We start from the raw sequence: 20,186 nt of genomic DNA, 5'->3' as shown, positions 1-20,186 counted from the left end.
ACCTGTCTGCTTACCATGAAGAAAGCAGTGACAGAATTCTCCCTCTATTGTTTCAGTGTTAAAGGAGATAATTCAGGCTGTAAATAGGGAAGCTTGAGCTTGTTGAGTTAAAATGAGCACATTAATTCTTGAGTGGAGCCTTGCTTTACGCTTTTGTTCCTTCATTATTCATTTTACGTACGCTGGCTATCTCTGTAGTGGATGGGGAGAGAGGCTGCTTCAGAGTACAATTTAGAGCACCTACCTCAGGTCCCTATTTGGAATGAACGTGCTGTTTCTTTTCACCAGCTAGGGGATGCAGCCCTGGAGCTCAGTAGTGTGCACATCTCCACTTAGGCACATAAGCGGGTTGGCATGTTCAGGGTAGATGGGAAAGATAACGTTAAAGAGGAACTGCTATGATTTTAATAGTGCTTCTACATTATAATAAGTAATGAATTACCAGTCAGGCATAATGCCAGGTTTGAGCTGATGGGAACTCTCATCACAAGTAGATATAAATGCATCTGTGTTGTCAAAACTTTGAGCTGTCGTACAGTCTTTTGAACAAGGAGGAGTTTGTTACAACAAAGCATTTCTTTTTCCCCTCCTTTCCCACCTCCAAGATTAAGTTCTTTCTGTTCCTTCAGAGCCAGGCGGTTTGAAGCTTTCTGCGCTATTTCCATCTACGTTATACCAAGTTAAATTTGCAAAGAGAAGTGAGGCTTGGGAAGTCAGAATTCAGCCAATTGAAAAATCTGAAAGGCAAAAGTGTTATTTTTAGCTCTAGAAGCTCTCTAACATGATGTGCAGCACAGAACAAATGGTGTTCAGGTTTTCACAGAAGGACTGTGAAAACAGGTCTTTTGCCGGCGTCAGAATAGCCCGAGAAGCCATTGGAAGTACTTCCCTTCCTGCTGGGAAGTACTCCTCAGATGAACCTGCTTATTTTTTTTTCTTAAATATCAATCTCTGTTTATGGAGCTGAAGCTTTTGGCATAGTTTTGTGAGCTACCCACAAAATGGCATGTACATGCTTCTTGTGTGTCACGTTCACAGAGACATTCAGTATTCTGAATGGAGACTGTCATTTGTGGGAAAATGGCTCAGCCTTCAAGCTCAAAATTTCCCCTTCCCTTCTTTTATTATCTCTTTTCCACTTTCCTTATCGTTTAAGCTTAATAGAAATGCAGGTTGATGGACAGGAAGAAATGGCAAGTATAACAATCGTGAATGTCTTTGAAAGCATTATTGCTATGAACCAATGGTAGATGGCAGATACCCCTGAGCTAAGGACGGTTTATATTTATTTACTCTGCCTGGTATTCTTCAGTGCAAGGGAAAAACATATCACAGCTGAGATCCTCTGTGTTCCTGTCTATCACCATGACAGTGATGGCAGCCAACTCGTGATAAACTACCTCTTGCATAATGAAACATCTACGGTGAGTGTCCCTTCATTATAGCCTTGCCTAGACTGGCAGCTTTCCGAAATTATTCCTCTGTTCAGCTACCCCTGGTGCAATAGCACAGATGTGAATGCTGAAAGTTACTATTGAAGGTGCTTCCACTTCTTACTCTCACCATCTGGGCTAACGCAGCTTTAGCTAGAGCAACTGCATAACTCTAGGTGAAGAGGGAAGCCACTGTGCTTAAAGAGGGAGAGCCCTTGGTGGTAGTAGCCTTTTGGTGATGAAACATATCACAAACTATATGATTGCTGCCACAGTCTCTGCTGTGAAAGGAAGGGGCCAGAGAGCAGTTTGAAAGTGCATGCTAAAAGTTTAAATACTTTGGGTTTGTTTATTCCATGAAGAACTAAACCTAATCCACCTCCTGCTGTCATTTAGATCCAGCAGCTGACGTGCAGTTTTTGCATTACTCTTCAGCAGGCATCCCAGTGGCAGGTTGACAGATGGCTCTTACCAAGTAGCAGCATCATTCAATGAACTCCTATATTGTCTGTGTTTCTTCCTCATCTTTTATGTGAAATAGTTAAGCAATCCTGATCTTTGGGCTTAGGATGTTTCTGTAAAACAGGGAATGGCACATGCTGCTCAGATAACCCTATGACTGAGAGACTGAGACACCCCTACTGAAAACTGTCTGTCTGCACTGGCCATCTGCTCTCTATCTCTGTGTATGGAGGTATGTGCTGGTTTTGGCTGGGATAGAGTTCATTTTCTTTATAGTACCTAGTACAGGGCTATGTTTTGGATTTATGCTGCGTGCTGATAATACAGGGATGTTTTAGTTACTGCTGAGCAGTGCTTACACAGAATAAAGGTCTTTTCTGCTTCTCTCACCATCCCACCAGTGAGTAGGTTGGGGGGGCACAAGAAGCTGGGAGGGGACACAGCTGGGACAGCTGACCCCAACTGACCAAAGGGCTATCCCACACCGTATGACATCATGCTCAGCATATAAAGCTAGGGGAAGAAGAAGGAAGGGGGGAACGATTGGAGTGATGGCATTTGTCTTCCCAAGTAACTGTTATGCATGATGGAGCTCTGCTTTCCTGGAGATGGCTGAACACCTGCCTGCCAGTGGGAAATAGTGAATTAATTCCTTGTTTTGCTTTGCTTGTGCAGGCGGCTTTTGCTTCACCTATTAAACGGTCTTTATCTCAACGCATGAGTTTTCTCACTTTTACTCTTCTGATTCTCTCCCCCATCCCATAGTGGGGGAGTGAGCAAGGGGCTGTGTGGTGCTTAGTTGCTGGCTGGGGTTAAACCACGACAAGGTATGAAAACTTAATGTAGAGATAGAGCTGGTGCCTGCGTCAAAGAACTTTTGAAAGAGGTTTGGATTTTTTCACTTTGCAAATAGTTTGCAGAAATCTTTAAACACCTTCTTGAAAACCATTTGAAGCATAGATGGCATTTGAGTTTATTCTGTGTATAATTTAGACACACATTTCTGCTGCAGATTATAGCCAACATTACACAGTTTATTTGTTTAGTCAGCAAAGACCAGGTTTTTCAAAGATTTCAGCCCCCACAAGCAGGACTAAGACTTAAAAGAACACAAATACTGTTTTTGCTGTTTGCTGAGGTGCTAAAGTCACAACTGGGCCATTACCTTATTAATTGGGCACCTGGTGTTGAGGATTAACACCTGAAAATCTGTTTCTCTGCACACTCAAGAAGTGGTCTTGAATTCTCTTTTTTGCTTCTTTCTCACAGGTCAGTGTCACAACAGTGTAAAAAGCTACCCTGGATTTTGCCTGTTGGCCAAGTCTGTTGCCTAGACTTCATTTTACAAACCAGAGTTTTGTGTGTCTGCAACGTACTTCACATGATGTTCCAGGTGAGTGTACCTTTGGGTTTGAGAACAGTTGTGAATCATCAAATGAGAGTTCAGATAAAAAACTCCTGAGTGGATGAGTTGGTTTTGTAGTTTGTTGTTGTTGTTTTTTAATAAACTTCATCTGCATCAAATTTACCTCTACATAGTGTCTAGCAAAAGTGTGTGCACCACTGAAAGTTTCAAGCTAAGGCTAATGAGAGCCTCATAAAAACTTATGCATCAGCTCCTGAACAGAAAATTTCACCTTCAGAGTCCAGGATCAAAAGTGCCATAGAAATCATTGCTCTGATGTCTCTATTGAAAAGACAGTATCATTAGTACATTTTTCTAAGTGCTATTTCTCTCTTGTGTGCATTACCATTAAAACTTCCCAGTACTAAAATCTATATTACTTTCCTTTGGAAATGAGGTTTCATTCAGTGCCCTCCCTGGTTGCTTGAACTATGAATGATTGGCTCTGCATGAAACACTTTGTAACCCTCCTCACGGAGGAAGCCATATAAAAATAAATGTTACCATCAGGTATATTTTGCATACTGTAGCTGTGTGTAATTATTGAGCCTGGGATTCACCATTCTGCTGACCCTGACTTCCCCAATGTGCTTTGGGCAGGTTTTGTGACAGTTTAAACAAATGTAGTTTCAAAGGATTACAGAGATTGCAGTTGTTATTTCTGTTATGCAAGATAGAAGAATAGGCAACTAGTATATAATACATCCAATGATATTAAAGTATGTTCTTCTTTGAAGGGCGATCACTTAAGGGTCTGTCCTTACAAGGTTATTAACTCATCATTTTCAGATTATGCTCTATGGATCCCTGGAGGTCTATTAGCTGCTTCGAAGAGATCTGAGAAAGGTAATTAAGAAACGCAAGGATATTACTAGTATGCTGACACTGGAGGATCCAAAGGGAAGTGCTTAAGGGTCTGCAAATCAGCAGAGAGGGGAAAAAAAGCTGGGAGCCACTGAACAAGAATTTCTAGGGAATACCTGGACATATCCTATATTTTGCAGGTCATTCTCATCGGAAATGTTTAATCTGCCTCAGCAGATATCAAATTCTGTAATCCCAATGTAGTTTGGAGACATCTTAAGGGTAGATGCCGTAAAAGGTCATATTAACTTGTATATTCTTTGCAGAAAATAACACCGGGTAACTGAAAAAATAGCCTAGTAATTTACACAGGCTTCTGTGAATAATGGAGATTGCTTTTTTAGCAATGTCGTTTATAACTGTTATGCAAAACAGAAGTTTCTCAAAAAGGTGTTTGGTGTGTCTGTGGTAAGGATGCATAAGGGGAAGAAAGAAACATGTCATATGCTCATCTGACATACATCTACCTAGCTTTAATGGAGCTTTTTACTGAAGTATGCAGATATACACTAGCAGGATTGAACCTCGAGGACTTAAACAGCAACTGGAAATTTTTAATTTCTGGTTATGTCTTGAGAATGTCTGGAAAGGACAGGTCTTATAGAAACTTCAGTTACTTCTGCATGCTGGAGTAGGAAACAAGAAAGCATTGTAACATTGCTGACCTTGGTTATGATCCATGGTGTTGCCTCGGCTCAAAGCAGTTTTCCCTGTGAGGATGTATAATGCTGGCAGTGTGATTCCTAGTGATTCCTGAGAATGACCTTGTTATTTCTACAGATGATACATAAGCATCTGCATTTGGTGTGTTATGTGTGCATTCCCTGTGTACAGAGGTGAAAACAACATGGCTGTGGTTGCTACCCTGTTCAGCACTTGTTCATGTTAATGAATGGCAGAAATGGTCTGGACTTCTCCAAATCAGCATCTGTCTGGGCTCCTTTTGGCCTTGGGAAAATCGTAGCTGAAAGTACAGTACACATAGGAACCATCTGTTCCCAGATTTAGAAAAGACTCCCTCCCCCTCTAAATTTAAACTCTTTTTGTTCAAGTGAGGCTGAGGAGTTTGTATAGCCCCAGAGTGTGCTTTACTGTTACAGCCGAACACTTCTCAACTTTGTCCTCTTTGTATTTGCTGTTCTGCATAGGACAAATTTACCAAGAAGCTCAGCTGAGGCTGAGAGTAGCTCCTCTGACTTGGAAAATGCCTCTGAATAAATTATCCACTGTGAAAGAATGATACGTATTCTACATAAGAGTCAGAAAAGTGAAACCATAAAGGATGTTCTTAGAATAGTTCCTAAGAACCCCGGCAGAAAATGAGGCTTCTGGAGGGTGATACAGAGAACCCATTTTAGGAACCTGCCTCTCTCAGTAATTGTATATGGAGGTGAGGTATCAAACTGGGAATGCCTAAAGTTAAATGGTGTGAATGCCCCTCAGTCAGCAGCATTCAGGGTGTTGAGCAGCACAGGTACAGCATGGCAGCTGTGGCTGAGCAGGCGGCTGCACTGAGGCTGCAGCCAGGAGTTGCATTGGGGCAGAGAGGAACTGGACACACAGAGGTTGCTGCATGCAGATCTGGACAGGAGCTAGTGTTTCCCATTGTAGGCTTTCTAGCCAGCAATTAAATGGCTAGAAATTATTACATTCTTTAATTTTTAATAATTTTTGGATGATTTTCATCTCTTCTCATTCCCTGTCTTTTGGTGTACAATTCCTGAGAACAAGAGTGCTCCCATAAACTCAACACTTTTTCCACTGCATGAGCAATGTGAAAGGGCTATGATCTCTCATTCATTTCCCTCTGTTATTGTTACAAAATATAGGTAGCTGGATTCAAACTTGGTTCCATGCTGAACACATGTTTGTATTTCTATTCAGAAATCAATAAATGTTCTGAGGAACACAAGCACTTATGGATACTTGGTGAAATTCATGGTATTTTTATACAGGAAACAAGATTAGATGCTCACAGGAGCATCTTTAGGCCCTGTAGATCACAGATTCATAGGATTCTCAACATGTCCCTGCAAATGAAGAGTTAATTTTTGGAGACAAAGCAAAACGCATTGGTACTGCACACCATAAATTAAGATGCTGAAAACAAGGTCTTTATTTTGGGCTGGATAGAAGCCTGCCTCACAGAAAGCTGGCCATTGCCAAATGTCACGGGAATGAGGGACTTAAACATGTCACTGAAATATATACTGCAAGTTCCTTCATGATGAAGTCTCAGATAAATAAGAAACACCTCACACTTACATCTTGGGAAAGCCAAACAAATTTCAGATGGAAATGAATGGAAATTAATTCAGGGTGTAGACTTAAACCCAGCCTCTAGGGACATGGTAATTGTGCCTTTTAGAAAATGGTCTCCTGCTCTTTGCATTTTAACTGTCTGTAATTACTTTTGTGGTTTGTTGGTTGTTGAGGAGCTTGACAAGCTGGGAATTGGCAGATTCAGTGTTGCCTTTATTTACAGTGCTTTTGCCAAGTCATTAAATCAGCAATAGGAGGCTTTGTTCTGACAACACTAATCCCTCAGTGTGACCAGACACCACATTTTCCTTTTAACTTTGTGCTACCATTTAAAACTATTTCGGCCAAGGTTTAGGTTGGCATGAATTGGCAGAACACCACCAAAATCAATGTAGATAAGCCAAGCTTTTTTTCCTTCATCCCTGTTGTGTTTTGTTTTCTCTCACAATGAGCTGTGCAAAGCTGATTATGGCTAGGGCATTCTGTAGACCTAGCTGACTTCTCTTGCTCCAGCGAGGGTATTGTACTGCTGAAGGGACAGGGGATAGGAAGTTGTTCCTGTGGGAGGTATGGAGAATGCCAGATAGCCCCAACAGCTTTCAGAGGCTGTTGGATTTGCTTGCTTCATAAATGCAACAATATTGCTTGCTACTTGCTTAGTCTCATTTGCTTGGCTCTGCCAGTGCTGTCCAGCTCTGTGAGCAGCTGCCTTTAAAAGAGGATGAAGGGCTGGTGCATAATACAGTTGTGCTGCTAACCTCAAGGATTGCTGAATAACCATCATGGGGCAGAGTCCAGAGATGTGCTTTATAAAGTGCTCAGGGATACTTTGACACTAAGTGTGATACAAATGCTAATTGGTGTTATTTTTTCTTAAGAAATCAGGTCATGTTTTTATCATTATTCTGCAAGCCTCAGTGTCCTTGTACAATTAGGCCCTGACCTCATCAGAATAACATTTGAATTGGAAACAAGCAAATATATAACATCTTTACAGTGAAATTTCCTCAATTCTATTAACCCTGGATGTATTAAAAACTGATGTTAATGGTGACTTTCTGGCACTAGCAGAATCTTAAAGTGCTTTCTACTTTCTGCAAAGTGATGTGTAAACTCTGGGATAAAACCTGCACTGGGTGCTGCAATTCTGCCTCTTGTCCTTTCTGCCATAGATCATAGAATCATTTAGGTTGGAAAAGACGCTTAAGATTGAGTCTGAGATGAGTTAGGGAGAGGAGGAACTTGCTGAAGAACTTTTCTGTCTTCAGGAATAAGGAATTCTCTCTGGTACTTACTTTAGGGCCCCTGTAAACAAGCTCAAAACCTGTACTGAGCAACACTGACCGAGGTCTTTTGAGTATATAGCACTGTTAGCCCCACCTGTTCACGCTCACTGTTAACAGGAGAACTCTGCTTTGTGGTTGCTGCAGTGGTAGGGAAGTGGAGATGCTTAATCCTCTGTCAGTGTACTAACAAAATACTTGCCAGTGTTTTAGTATTCAGCTGAAACTAAAGAGGAGTGTTGTAGACAGAATCAAAGGAGGGCGTTTAAGAAGCTGCAAGAAGGTCAGTGGGTGCAAATTGCTAAGACATGGGCACGATGGATCATTTGAAAGTAAATGCCTCCAACCTTCTGTAGGAGCCAAAGGGAGGAGGCTTGTATCCTCAGATATATCTTGGTTATTTCCCTTAATGTTTGGATTTTCTCTTTTTTGGCCTAGGAGGACCCTCTCAGAGATTTAGATGTCTTTCTACTTTGGACATCTCTGATGGTCCTGTTCAGTAGCAACCTTTTCCCTGCACAATGACTAGAGTATTGCTTAGAATCTCTGACATTTACTAGTATTGCTGAAAGGACAGGATTCTTGTTGAAGGAAGCAGAACACAAATGCATAGCAAAAGGCACATTTTTAGTAGAAAGTACGTAGCAAAAAAGTTGTTCTGTTGAACTTAATGCTGTAAAATCAGTCAATTTATAAGTTACCACAGAGTTCAAATTCTTCAGACTTCACTATTTCACAGAGAAAATTAACAACTGATAAATGTAATTTCAGGCTTAAGTCTTCCAAAGTGAGTTGAATTCTGTGTGGAATATGTTTAACTGAGATTGTCATGACTGTTGCTGTTCTTCAGTCATTTGTTCACTCCAGGAATACGTGTCAGATTTAAGCTAGAGTTGGTGCACAGGGAAAGCTAAATGCTATGAGGGAAAGCGTGAAGCATGCTTTCATGGGGTGGAAGGGAAGCTGATTTCCTTCTAAAAAAAAAAAAAAAAAAAAAGAGGATAAGGGTAAATGATCAGGTCCTTAAACAGAGCATTAACTGATCTGCAAGCTGCCTTTTACCAAAGAAACATTGTTTTGATATCTAGGATGCAATAGAAAATTTGTCAGCTTTTCTAATCTTATTTTTGCTTATACTCACTAAGATTTTTCTTTATCGGTTTTAACAGGGAACAGCCTACAAAGCACTGGAGATAGAGGAAAAGATTCCTGATGGAAAATATTCAGTAAATCTGATGTTTTATAAGGCATAGAGGTTAGTTAATGCCTTCAAGACACTACAGATCTGAAAGAAACTCTGAACTCCAAAATTGACTTTGTAAAGCAAAAGGAGAGGGTTGTTTTGAGAAATACGTTTCTTTTTTGGTTATGTGAAACAAGAAGCTAGCCATTGTCTAAAACTATGAAGAAAATAACAGCGATTAGAAAATTAACAGTTCAGAGTTGCTAGAGTTGGTGGTAAAGGTGTTTTATAATTTTAAAGAAACTGCTCCAATTTCCCTCCCACCTGAAAGATTTGCTGCTTTTATTTCTATGACTTATTTCACTGAATATGAAAAAAAATCACATCTGTTTGAAGTGAAAACAAACAACAATCTTAATCTGATCAACAAAAAACCTCATCTGCAATTTGTCTTTTGCACACATATGGCATTACTTTTGCAAGATTCTTGTAAATTAATCTCTTTAATTGCAAGTTTATGTTGTTAGTATTGTCAGGGCTCAATTTCCTGACATTTAATTTTTCTGTTGGAAAACAGGGACTATTGTAAATGGTAAATGGAAAGGGTTTTTTTCTTATTCCTATTAAGCATAGTGCAAAAGAGTAACTAAAGTGACAGAGCTACCCACAATATTAGTGGAAAAAAGAAAAGGTTAGACTTGCCTGAGATAATAAATGAGAATAAATGGATAGGATAAGCTGCCGGTTTGCAAGGGATCCAGGCCAAAACGGTTCAGACAGGACTGGGCTGGAAACAAGATACAGTCTCAGAATCAGTATGTGAGAACAGAAACCAGGGTGCAAACCAAAGGCCTGGAGCTGGGCACAGAGCAGAATTCAACCATCAGTCTGCTGTAAAGTAATTCCAGAAAAGCACCATCATATAGTGTAGCCATACCTGGTGTCACCAGGGCCCAGCTGAAGGGACTGTTCATCCAGCACATGCTGGCAGGACTCAGCTGGTCAAAACTGGGAGTCAGACTGATCAATACTGATGCACTGAATTTTAAGGGGAAAGAATTGGTGGTATGTGAATAAGGAGATGCACTAAATATGATGGGATCTAGAAATCTAGACGTATCTGGAAGATGTGTTTAATAGTGTGGTGCTAGGTAAAAATGACCAACTTCATACTGCTGACTTTGCTGTAGCTGTTTTTCCACCTCTTCGGGGCAGAATGAGAGCAGCTGATGCAGACTATAAGAGGCATGGCTTCCAACAAACCCTCAAATGGAGCAACGTGCAGAAAAAATGGAAGTCTGAGGGGGTAAGTAGAGGATAAGGATGACCTAGCTCATTCCTTGTAAATGAACTATGTCTCCTGGCATGTCAGGTGACCAGAAAGTTGGTATATATGTATTTAGAGAGGCGGTTACACACTCTTGTTGCACATTATGGTTTTGCATGCATCAAACATGAGGCTGGTTGTTGCTAAACAATGATAATTTTGACAGCACTCTGAGTGAATCAGTTAAGAGGCAAATTTATCTCGTTGGGCTATGAAAAATTAGTATACCTTGATTTCTTTTACTTGATAACCAACTGAATGCTGAAAACATCGACAGAATTTGAAATTCACCTTCAGTGAGTAGTTCTTTTATTGCTATTGTATTATTATATAAATCAAATGCTCCCTGTACTGATTTTAAATCAACAGCAAGATTTCCATGTTCTGTGGAAAACAAGTGTTTAAGAACAAATTTAATTTGACTGGTATTTAAATAACCCACAATTTCATCTGTGACTCGGGAATCTTACACTCTAGGGTAGATTACTTCTGTGAATATTTGATCTACATTTTCTCAGTGAAATAAAGCTTTGTTCATGCAGCTGTGAAGCATTATTAGGTTGCAATCACACACAGAGTGGTCTTCGTTATAGAGCACTGTTAATTACAAACGCTGTGCAATTTGCAGGCCATCTATTGTGACTGTAATTATGATGTCACTTGCACACCTGTGTCTGAGAGTATTTTCCTCTCTAACTAGGGCTCATTCTTTTGACTCAGCAAGGAGCTTCTCTTGATGGTGGAAATAGCTCATTTGTTGTCTTCATGGGTATAGAATAAGACAGAAGGGAGTGAAAACTTGGGAAACAGCCAGCAATTGAAGCAGGCAGTAAGCCCTAAGTGACTGTGTGGGCCTACACAACAGAGGGAGCATGTCTTGAATGTAATATGATTAAAAAATAGGCTTAAAACAGGCCTGTTTGCTGGTGTGCTTTTTGCTCAGCACAATACATATTAATTAGAGCTTTAGCACAGCTTCTCAGCAAACACCATTTTACCTCAAAGAGAGAGAAACAAGGAGAGGGAGAATTCTGATGCTGGAAATAAGGTATTATGAATAAGAATCAGCAACAATGGATTTAGTTTAAGCTGGACTGGAAATTGTTGCAGCTTTCTTTTATGCTTTTATAAAGGAAACCTGTGTGTCAGCTTCTAGTAGTGACAGAGATGCTGAGAATTGGCATGTGAGGATAATGTGATAATATAGAGACACCAGGGAGTATGTGTACACAAAAATGCATCTCAGTCGGCCAGAAGGCCATGCTGTGATTTCAGTAAAAAGCTACGACAGAAAATCAATAGCTTTGAGAAGGGTCCACAGTAAGGCAACAGCATTATTTGCACTTTCTTCATTCTGCTTCTCCCTTCCCCCCCTTCCCTCCCTTCATAAAGACAGAGAGCTGCATGATCTCGTATTTGAGTTTTGTTAACTCTGTGCCTCTGAGTAGGTCAAGCAGTGAGGCAATTCAGAGAATACAAAGTGTCTCCAAACCAGACATTAGGGATGGAGAACAGGGATGAGTCACGCAGGGTATTGGGTTTATTGATAGGCTCTGATTACCTTGTAGGCAATCTGTGTAGACTGCAGTCTCCTACACAGTGCTTCCATCACAACTGTGTTCTGATCTTTAGAAAAACTTCTCAACGTATCTTAGTGCAGCCTTCACTCAGCTGTGTATTTTCTGCCATGTGGATCAACAGCAAGTCCCTCTTCCAGGCTTCCACATAGGGCAGGATGATCTAGCCATGGAGTCCCAGATTTTGGAGTTTACCTTAAGCACTGACTTTGCAGAGCTTCATAGACTTAAAGTGAGGTTTTCCAGGATGCCTGTTTTTCTTCTCCAACTTCTTTTTGTCTAGAAAGGTAGAATAGGAATTGTTAATGAAAAGCAGAGCAAGGTGTGGACTACTTAGCATTAGCTGACACATAGTTTGTAATCATGTTACTGTATTTCAGGTTGTGGTATTACCTCTGTATTTTGTACATAGACATGCAATGGATTCAAAGGTGATGTTGCATATGCATGGTTATGCATTTTACTGTTTCCTGACATTTGAATGATTAATCATTCTGTGCTAATATGTGTGTCAGCTTACAGACTCTGAAACGTGGTGGAGGGGAAAGACTGTAAGAGTGTTCCTTTAATGCCCTATCCTGTTAAGGAGAATATGGAGTCAATGAGGGCGCTGTGAAGCTTCATTACATTACACAAAACACTGGACAGTGAAATGGGGAAAAGGGAGGACTGTGGATAGGTAAAACTCCTCCTTCCCCATTAATCCATACTTTGTGTCCATATGCAGGTTTGGGTGCATATATGTATATAGCTTTGGCTCTGTGAAAAAAAGTTAGATGCCTTGGAAAGTAATATAGTTTTAGGTCAGACATATTCTTTAGGCAAAAAAGTCCACCGATAACATCCAAATGGGGGACACTTTTATTTAAATATATGGAAGACAGAAGATTACGTAAGGAAAGTATGCAGGAGAGGAGAGGGTGAGTGAGAGGGGCGAGTCTATTATCTGATTGGTGAACAGGGTATTATTGGGATTCTTTCTTCTTTTTTTTATTGACGATGGTATCTTACTTGCAGATGACGTTATAAAGCCAGGAACTCTCTAGGACTTCATTGTTCTTAAATATACCCGTGTGCTTGGGTGTATAAGCATTTTGGAATTCGGAGACCTTTTCCATGTTGGCATAGAGAGGTAATTTCAGCAATCCAGTGACATTAAATAATAATCCACTTGGTTTCTTTTGCTAACTGATAGCGCTGAGAAATATATGGTTTTCTAGCATAGAATTAGACGGACACAGCAGCTAGGAGAAAGTGTGTTCTTTTTGCTGATGCCTCTCACCTTATCTGAGAACTCTGTTCTTTCTCTATGGAAAACTACAAGAAACAGCCATAGACTTGGCTCATTAAAGAGAGACGATTCTAATTTGATTTTTTGCATGAAGTCTTCCTTTTGTCAGAGCTCAATATTTCAATACACCAGTGCATAAAAGATTATTCAAAAGTTATTCAGTGAAAAACTCAGAGGAAGGACAGGGCATTCTCTAGCATCTAGGAAAATCTTCCATAAACAAATACAATTTAATGACTTTTTTTCTAGGCTGTGAACATTTAAGTTCAGACAGGTGTTAGCTAGAAAACATGCTTACAAGGGAAAGTCTGTTAGGGTTTTGTCCTTAGCGGCAGCTGAGCTGCATAAAGTACATGAAGTACATAAAAGTAAGAACATACTATTTATCTAATTATTAAACTTTCCTGGGTGCTGGGGCTAGCTGGTATCTTAATTGCCCTCCAGTCATAGTTACACCATACCGTGGGTAACAAATAATTGGAGAATTGTTTAAAATACAGAAGCGCCTTGACCACAGCAAAGGTGACTGATCATCTTTACAGTACCTATAGGGTAGGGCTAGGCCTGGGTGACTATAAATTAGTGATCGACACCACATTCAGGTTTGCTTGTGCCCTAACTGAACAACTATTCCAGCCTTCCAAATGCACTGAAGTGCCACTGCATCCTAGGTGGAAGACTGGTGCCTGCTAGATCAACTGATCATTTCCTTCCTTAGCCTCTAAACAACATAACTCACTGCTCTTGAGCCCTAGTGACATGAGGAAAATTAAAACTTGGGAATTATTGTAGTGAGGGAGAACCACTGTGTGAAAAGCTTTCCTCAGAGATCCCATCATCACAGGGTGAATCACAGCTCAGGTCAATTCTAGCCATAGCAGCCATGAGACCTTCCTTTGGGAAATGGAGAGCTGAGGATTAAATGCAGGGAGAAGCAACATACAAATCTTTGACATAACTGGCATGAAAGCCTGAGGGCATTGTACTATGGTGTGCCAGGCAGGATTTTGAGGTCAGGAGGTACTGTGATGGGACATTGCTCCCTGAGGATGCCCACAGTCCCCTTGAAGAACTCTTGGGTTTTTCCCTTGCACATACACATTCTTGAAAATATTTGAAAAGTGTTTCTTCGTCTTAAAGAGAAACACGTATGTTCAAAAGTGGGAACGTTTCATCCTTTCATTCAAGTATCTGTAATCTGGTCTGTGCTTGTTTATTCATGTTAATGGCTGAAAACAGGGACTACTTATACTGCTTGCAATCAATCATATCTTCTGTAAGCTGTCCTAAAACTTAAACTTTTAATTTTCTTCTTATTTCTTCTCTTTCTGGATTCCTAAAAATCCTGCAATTCTTATTCTCCCTGGTACCTTGCTTCTTCAGGGTTAAAGTATCCTGCTGTTGATGTATGATGTACGTGTACACTTGGGCTGTGTTACACTGTTGTTTACTTAACTAATATGTTCTTGTACATTTCAAGGCAAATAATTTCAAAACAAGGAATGTCGTGCTGAAATCTGAGACTGGTGCTTTAAAAAAAGCCCAAAACATTAGGAGTCAGTGGCAGTTCTGAAACACTTGTTATTTTTTTCAAAACAGAAAATGTATCAAAGAGGATTATGCCATTGGGTGAAAATTATTTTTGGCAATTTGTTTTTTGCCAGCTCGCCAGAAAGCTCTCAAAAAAATATCATCGATTTTAAAAGAAGAAAGATTGAGAGACAGAAATCAGGGGTATCAGTGAACACTTCCTAGAACAGCGCTAAACAGTATCTGTAGGTGTTGCGAAATCTTGTATTAATTGGCTTGCCAAGGCCCCAGCTAACTCTGTAGAGAAAACTTACTTTCATTTGGTGGGCATAGCACTTCACTAATACTTAAAAGGAAAGTGAGTCTGTTCATAAACTGCAGGTTGGAACAGAAAGACTGTCATTTCTGTAGCTGCAGAAACCATGAAACCATCTGTGCCTTATGAGGTAATGTGTACACACTGGCTGAATACCAATATTGTCTAAGTTGCCAATGTCCTTCATTTGTAATGGTTACACTGACAAGAAGGATCCCTTGAAATTTGCCATAGTTTGTATTTCTCTTAACTGTATTATCAATGTGGAGGCAGAGCCACAACGCTGCCATCCTTGCTGATTGCTGACATTTTAAAAATACAAGTCAAGAGGTGCATGGGCATTTCTAGCACCTTCTCTTGAAATGCTACCCCATTGGACTCAACATCAAGAGCAGATCAAACACTACTAGATAGACCTGCCCCACCATTGCCCCAAGTCAGTTATGTAGCACTCAGAGTTGTGCATGGTAATCACTCCTGTTTTATTACAGACATGGAGGTTTCTTAGGAGGTGAAATCTTCAGGCCACTTATACCGAGTTCATCACTTGCTTAAGTTAACTGCTGAGCTGCAGTTTTCTAGAACTGTACTGTCTTTGCTAATTTGATACTCTGCCTCTTAAAGGAGACATAGATTTCCTGTCAAAGTTGGTATTATACATTCAGCAGAACTCACCTTTCTTCTGGATGATTCACAAATTCTCCTGTGCAAAACAGTCCCTTCAAGGATGTTGGCATTTTATGCTATAACTGGCATGTTTTGGATGAAATATGTCTGGGGGGGGGGGGGGGGGGGGGGGGGGAGGGGGGGGAATACAGGCTGTGCCATGCTTTATCAGCTTGAGGAAGCAGAAGATCCCAACCAGAAATGTACAGCCAACAGAAAATTGGTCTATGTTGTTTACCAGTATGCCTACAAATTTTTGATTGTACTTACAGTCACTCCCTGATCTCAGACGTACAGATTTGCTATTCAAGTGGAGGATGGTAGATTTTCATATACAGTGTGTTTTAAATTATGAAGAGCAGGAATAAGCAGAAGGACTTCAAGAAGTTTATGCTGATATTTGTGACTCATGGAATTTTTATTCTCAGGCATTTTTGAGACCTGGAAGTTGAAGACAAATTTTAAAATCCTAGAATTTCTCCCAAATAAAACTTCTATTTTTCACACTGGTTTAATCACAAGCTTTTTCTACAGCATGGAAATATTGGAAAGACTTCCTGCTTTAGTAGTATAGGGACTATCTGTTTTAGTCAAGTCATTTCCTGGGCATACTGTTTTCAGCTCTGCATGCAGTAACTGAGGGCAGATTTACCAGCATCAGCCAAGACCACTGGGGGTTGTAGCCCCATCTGTTTGTATTTTCTAGTAGGCTACATGGAATGTAATGGAGGGAATTATACAAAACCATGGCCCATCTTCCCTGACCTCATCATCACTGCAGCTTCATCCAGTCTGAATATAATAATCCCACCTGGATGAAGCACGTACTTTTTTTACAGTGGTTGCTACTTTTGTCTAGGACTTTAAGATCCCCTGAACGAAATAGGAAGAAAAGTGGCAATATGAATGGCATATCTAGTCATGATTCAGTGAAGCAAAAATTTCAAACATTTCCTTTCCATTTCAGTGGACTTTTGAGAACTGTCATGGGTCTTATAGGTACAGATTTTTTAAATAAAGTTAATTTTTATAGTAGCATATTCATGCTCTAATCAAGAGTAAGGGCTGTACACATTAGATCTTTTGCATGCACAATGAAATCTTCTCTGTATCCTTCCTAGTCCCATCAGATGCGTATGCTCGTGTTGCTTTTTTTATACCATGACTTCAGTTGGTCTTTCTTTAGTTGTGTTGTTAACTACATATTCTAGTCCCTGTTGCCTTCCACTTCTCCCTAAATAGCAAAGATCATTTTATTTGTTTATATATATTTAAAAATTCAGAACTTAGCCTGAGGCTTTTAGATGAAAATACTATGTTTCTAATAGGAGCTTCCTAAATAAATTTTAGTTCCTGTCCATGCTGCTATAAACTAATACACAAATTCCTAGAATTGCTCACTGATTATATTAAGGACTTTAATGTAGTTTGTATTGGTTGTATGTGTGATGGATAGTGACTTTTTAACTTGTTTGCTCTATAATTGCACTGTGAGTTACATCCATTTGAAAAGGAGGTGACTAGGCAGCAAGGAAAATATTTACGTGTTTTCCTTGTTCAGCTGCTGCACTTTCAGCTCACTGGGGCCTCTGAAAGGAGGAGCTTGCTTTTCCCTCAAGAACAGTTTTTGGTGGCTGGTGACAGAAGATTGTGGAGTACAGGGTAGGTCAGGGAGACTCAACCAGCAGCCTGCCAGATACTAAGATCATGGTGCAAAAAGCAAAGAGCAAAGCCAGTCTTGGAAGAAATAGAAGAAGGATGAATTCTCCTTGGGAACTCATGATGAAGTTTTAATCATCACCCAGCTAAAGGTTGGGCTGGATCAAGACTGACTGCAAGGACATAATGGACAGGGAAGAGGTCTGTTTCCATGCCCCTTTTATTTCTACGCCCCTTTTATTTCTTACTGTGACTCATTCTGTGTTCTGCCTCTTAAAATGCCTGTAGTTATTTCTAACTCCTCTGGAGTTTTATAAGCTTTTTTGGAGTCTCAGGGAGTGATTGTTGTTAGGGAGAGATGTGTGGCTAGATCCACTTAAGAGCTCTTATCTACTTCTGCCATTGTGCTGTGTTTTGGTGGCTGAATTGCAGTAGTGTCTGATGTGAAAGAAGGACCTAAGCACTGTTAAAAACATCCACGCACGAGTATGTGCTGAGGGGCTTACATGGTACGAGACAATGTCAGCCCCGAGAGGACATCCCGTCTACCAGCCTCTCCAAATCCCACATACTTGTCCAACCCGTTCCCTTTGGCTAACCCAGCTTTTTTTCTGACTCAAACAACAAGTGCTCTTCCAAACAGCTCTGCCAGAAAAGTGAGGCCTTCCCCATTTGGTAACGGCTGTCAGAGAGATGGTGGCAAGCAGCTGAGTGCCGAGAGCCCTGGATGAAATATCCTCTCTCATGATAGCTGAAGCTGGAAGAGGATTGTTCCTAGAAAGCCTAATGCACCATAAACCATGTACATTCAGGGTAGAAGCCACCAGATAGTTACAAAACATCTGCAAATAAAATAATGGTACGAAATAAAAGCATGTCTGGATCACAGAGTTGTCACATATTTTGACTGTTCCTGTGTAGATGATGACCAGGACTGGTGTGAACGTGAATCAGTTGTAGGTGAAACAGGTTCAGGACAAGAGAGCGCCTGCCATGATTTTGCAAGTTTGGTTTGAAGCAAAATGCTGTGCTTTTGCACTGAGTGACTCCTTTGTTTATTGGCAGGCCCTGCACTTCCATGCACAATCAACTCACTCAAACTTAAATAAAATATTAAAATGAGTGGTTAATAAGTCATTCAAGTGTTGACTTAGCAGAATCTTTTAACTTGCCCATTTTAACAAACTGTCATATTGATGTTCCTGGGTTTGATACCTTGATGACAAGTAATTCCGGAAGATAGATGTGTGAGTCCAGGGACCTTGGAGCGCTTAAGTTTTTGCCGGTGTGTTATAAATATAGAAATTCCTAGTACTAAATGGCTCTAATGTGACATACTGCAGAAATGAATTCACCCCAACGCACACATTGACATCAGGGGATCTGCATGAATGTAGCTGCAGGTCAAGCTTTAGACATAGGCAAATCTAGAGTTGCCCAGGACAGTGGACTCCCTTCCCTGTCTTAGCTGAGGCATGGAGGGCAGTTGTGAGAGCAGCCTGCCGGGAAGAGCTGCTCATCCCTGCCCACCACTGCTCAGGAAGGGCTTGGCATGCATGGGCTAGATCATGCTTGTAGTACCAATTCCTCCTCCCCTTCCACACAGCTGGCAATGGCAGAGTCAACTTTTCCCCTCATGCAGTGGGAGAAGGAGTCTATGCTAACCTGTGTGTGGCAGGGAGGATTCAATGTCTGGAAGCGGACAGGGGAGGAAAAAGGGGTCTGTAAGAGAAGCTGGGCTGCAGGAAACCAAAAAGATTCGTTTGTCCTGCTTGCACCCATAGATATTTTGAAATCTTTATCCTTCTGTGAGAGTTAACAGAGTTCAGTCTGTTCAGAGTATCGAAGAGACAATAACATGGTATCTTTCATCAAGCATGTATGCAGTGTGGAGGGAAAACTGCTGAAAATTAAAGAGCTTTTATATTTGTTAGAGACACGTCTCTCTGCACCACAGAATGAAGGCGTGATGGCAGCATGTGTTGGTACTCCTGGACTAGAGTTAACCTAGCCAGGGCAGGTAATGGTTATGATTAAAGATGCGTTGGCACGAGTTGTGACACATACTAGCAACTACAACACAAACCTTCCAGATACCCGCCGCTAGCATAAATTGGAGTACAAGTAATGCTTGTGCCTTCTTTTTTATGGTATAGATATATTGGGCAGTGTACCAGAAAGGTTGCCTCCAGTTTCTATCAATTTGTCTAGAAAAAAATTACTGCCAGACCTTACAAACTTTGCCTCTGTGTATTGTAAGATAAAACAAAATCTGCTATCTAGAAGTTGGATGCCAAAGAAAACTGAACATAAGGGACAAATTTTAATTAACTGCTACAGTAATTTATTGAGGAAAGTGATTTGTTGATCACTACTTTCAGTCTTTAAATAAGAATTTGTTTTCTAAGAGAGGTACTTATAATTCGGCTGCATTTTATTGCTTTTGGTATAGAAATTCCTGGGGATCATTCCATGTACTCTCAAGCAGAGCTGGTTAGGTGATTGCCAGAGTTCTTCCTGCCCTTAAAAATCTTTGGATATCTCTATGTGCCTTTGAATTTCCTGCTTCTGCTTAGGATAAGAATTGTTAACACCTCCTGCTCACGTATTTCTGGCTAAAATTAAAAGATAAAGGATGGCATGTGTAATGAGATACTGCATTTCATTTTAAGTCTTTTTGTTCACTTTCTGGTGGAGAGGCAGGTAAAGCATCTCCTAGTTTAAGTAATTAGTTGAGCTTCTCAGTTAAAACTAGAACTTTTTGATCTTTCTGCAGCAGGAATAAAAACTGTCAGGACCAGTTTTTGCATCTCTGACCTCTTTGGTTCCCCAACAATGAACTTGTATTTCCAAAATCTCTTTCTAATGCAACTAGACTGGTGGAAATGGATGTAGATGTCTAGAAAAAAATGCTAATAACTGGCTGAT

This window comes from Platalea leucorodia (assembly GCF_965183815.1).
Source record: "Platalea leucorodia genome assembly, chromosome: 4".
Lineage (NCBI taxonomy): Eukaryota > Metazoa > Chordata > Aves > Pelecaniformes > Threskiornithidae > Platalea > Platalea leucorodia.
This window is presented reverse-complemented; position numbering follows the sequence as displayed.